Source organism: Perca fluviatilis, chromosome 5 (assembly GCF_010015445.1).
Source record: "Perca fluviatilis chromosome 5, GENO_Pfluv_1.0, whole genome shotgun sequence".
NCBI lineage: Eukaryota > Metazoa > Chordata > Actinopteri > Perciformes > Percidae > Perca > Perca fluviatilis.
The window spans coordinates 42,385,119-42,388,621 of NC_053116.1; the positions used below are offsets into that span (position 1 = coordinate 42,385,119).

Consider the following 3,503-nt stretch of genomic DNA (forward strand, 5'->3'; position numbering starts at 1 on the left):
CAGTTGTTCTCAGTCGCTTTGGTACATTTCTCGAGTCGAACTACATTGTGTTTCATTCCAATAAAAATCAAATGGAAAACAGGCAAGTTTGTCTTAAAATAAATGACCAAATTATTGAAAGATTAAACACCACTAAATTCCTTGGTGTTTATATTGATGAATGTTTAAATTTCAAATGTCATATTGATCATCTAACAAAAACATTATCTAAATATGTTGGGTTATTTTTTAAGTTTAGACATTTTCTCCCACACTCAGCACTTCTCACCTTATACAAAACGTTGTTTGAGCCTCATTTAAGCTATTGTAATGTCATATGGTGTAATACTTTTCCCAGCCACTTGAAAAAACAGATTTTACAGAAAAATAATCATACGGGCATTAACGTGGTCCGAGCCCATTACCCCCACTCGTCCTCTATTTCATCGTCTGGGTTTATTAAGGCTTACCGAATATAATGTTTTTCAGAATGCCTGCATGATATTCCAGGTTAATCATAGGTTAAACTACCATTTGTGTGAGCTTATTCCAATAAATCGGCTAACACTGACTCAGCTAAAGGTAACACATATATTTATGACGGTAACATACACTGTTGCTAGGTAACTTCAGACCATCAGCTGAATATTTAATGGAGAAAATTGTGTTTGTTATGAAAACGAGTTGACTTTAAACCGCAGCGTTTTCTGTCAGCAATGTGTGATAAACAGACTCTCTGGCTGCTAGTTTAATGTTCCACTCAATATGATCATAACTCAGCTGTTTTCATATCAGAGGACAGATGATGTGGAGCTGCTTCCAAACAAAAGAGGAGACAGAGAAACAGCAGCAGCAGCAAGGGCGCAACTACCCAGTGTCAGAGGGGTATGCAGTAGTGATGCACCGAAATGAAAATTCTTGGCCGAAACCGAAAACCGAAAAAAGAGGAAACCAAGACCGAAAACCGAAACCGAAACACCGAAAGAAATTAAGCCAATTATTAGTACCATTGCATTTATGGCTATGACTGTGTACTAACTTTACTAAAATCAAGGCATTGCAATTGTATAAATTAATATTAAAGTTTAATTAAAAAAATATCTAGCAGAAATATGGCTACAATCTGATAGTCACATACAGTATACAGTAGCCTAAGAACAGAATAGCTTACCTATTGTTATTATTATTATTATTATTATTATTATTATTATTATTATTATTATTATTAATTGAGGCACTTTCTTGCAGGATTTCACTGAACATATCAGACAACGAGGGTGCATGCCCCTCATCTGGTGCAGCGAGACAAGTCTTTTTTTCTGCGCTCTGATCTCCTGCGCTGGGCGCTGCTCCGTCTCCGTCTCCACGCGGGTTCTCCGCATCCATGGCGGCCTGGATCATTTCTCGTGCGCCCTGCTTTATTTCCGCATCCAAGTAATGGTCTTCATATACGCGGATCAAGTACAGTCGCCGATGAAGTGCAGAGGATCCGAACAGATCTCACTGAAACGTGTGCTGACAGACTCTAAGAGCACTTTTCATTGTTTTCACTCCGTGGTCCGTCTCAACCTCTTTGCTTAGGAGACGCTTTGCAGGTGGATCGGGTACTGACACACGTGCAGGTCGCGTTTTCTGTTTGCGTCATCACAACATTTTCGGCCGTATTGTTTCGGTGATAAAGGTATTTCGGCCAAAAACCGAAAATGCCCTTTTGGGCCATTTTCGGCCGAAACTTTTCGGTGGCCGAATATTCGGTGCATCCCTAGTATGCAGCAACAATTTTGACTCTACCTGATGTCATCACTGGTCTCATCTCTATGTGATGTCATCACTGGTCTCATCTCTTCGTGATGTCATCGCCCACCTCATGTCTGTCTCATTCACTCCTTGTCTGTGTTCTTCTCCACTAAGACATATTGTCAAACAAACATTATGTAATAGATTTTCCTTATTAGTTTTTCCATATTAATAATATGAAGAAATGACTCTGTTGGTATCAAGTGGCTCCCCCTACACTTCCACCTCATGTTAGACCTACCTGTTGCCTTCCTGTCTTTCCTGACACACCATCCTCACGCCTGAATGAAATGAACTCACTGTTAAATATAGCAGCCTCAATTCAATTCTTAAATCAGCCTAGTGATGGCATCTGATAAGACTACTATTATGCAGAAAGGTTGGGCTGCTGTTGAAATTACATTCACATTTTTGATTTTAAAAAGTACAAATATGGAGAGCCACATAGCACAGACCTTTAAAGAGAGAGATGTGACCCTGTAATTACAGCTTCCATGTCACCCTACAGATGTAACTATAGCCTGTATGTCTGTCACAGAATATGCATGATTCCATGGTAAACCAGAGTTATTGCATTAGTTATGTTTTCCAGATTATTGTCATCTATTGTACATGCTACCTTATATTTTCCAGTTTTTAGCTCAGCAACCTCAGTTCTGCATATTCTAAGCTAGCTGTAAACCCTCATCTGGATGCTACATTCCCAGTGTTAGCTAACGCTAGCTAGTCTGTTAACAGGAATATTTGGCTGCTACATTCTCAGTGTTAGCTAACGCTAGCTAGTCTGTTAACATGAATATTTGGCTGCTACATTCCCAGTGTTAGCTAACGCTAGCTAGTCTGTTAACATGAATATTTGGCTGCTACATTCCCAGTGTTAGCTAACGCTAGCTAGTCTGTTAACATGAATATTTGGCTGCTACATTCCCAGTGTTAGCTAACGCTAGCTAGTCTGTTAACATGAATATTTGGCTGCTACATTCCCAGTGTTAGCTAACGCTAGCTAGTCTGTTAACATGAATATTTGGCTGCTACATTCCCAGTGTTAGCTAACACTAGCTAGTCTGTTAACATGAATATTTGGCTGCTACATTCCCAGTGTTAGCTAACACTAGCTAGTCTGTTAACAGGAATATTTGGCTGCTACATTCCCAGTGTTAGCTAACGCTAGCTAGTCTGTTAACATGAATATTTGGCTGCTACATTCCCAGTGTTAGCTAACGCTAGCTAGTCTGTTAACATGAATATTTGGCTGCTACATTCCCAGTGTTAGCTAACGCTAGCTAGTCTGTTAACATGAATATTTGGCTGCTACATTCCCAGTGTTAGCTAACGCTAGCTAGTCTGTTAACAGGAATATTTGCAAGCCTCCAAGCACAGACGTCCCACTTTAAATCCTACCTGTTGCCTTTCACCATCATCTTATTTAACAGCTGTTGCATCCATTGACATGCTATCTCCTTTTCCCTCTTTCTTTTTCTATTTTTAGCCCCGACCGCGCTTTGCTTTATCCATATTTTTCCACAGACGACATTCAGCTCACGCGCCGCGCGGCCCGCTATTCTGAATCCTACTATGGCCACGCCAAGACCCTACTTGGTGTGGCCATGACAGGAGCGCCCTCCCTCTTCTACAGTATGTCAACAGTCTATGATGGAATCTTATGAGATAGGCGCCTACTCCAGTCTGTTAGTCCTCTACAATGTTATGAAACATTGAAGAAATGC

At 40.4% G+C, this 3,503-nt stretch overlaps 1 long non-coding RNA gene across 1 annotated transcript; it reads right to left on the bottom strand.

Moving 5' to 3' along the window:
* Positions 1 to 1,775: 1,775 nt before the first annotated feature.
* On the bottom strand, positions 1,776 to 3,264 carry LOC120558572. The gene is made up of 3 exons (XR_005639151.1): positions 3,178 to 3,264; positions 2,018 to 2,057; positions 1,776 to 1,885 (listed from the first exon to the last, which is right to left on the bottom strand). It is a non-coding gene; the product is annotated as an uncharacterized LOC120558572 (long non-coding RNA).
* Between the last annotated feature and the right edge of the window lie 239 nt (positions 3,265 to 3,503).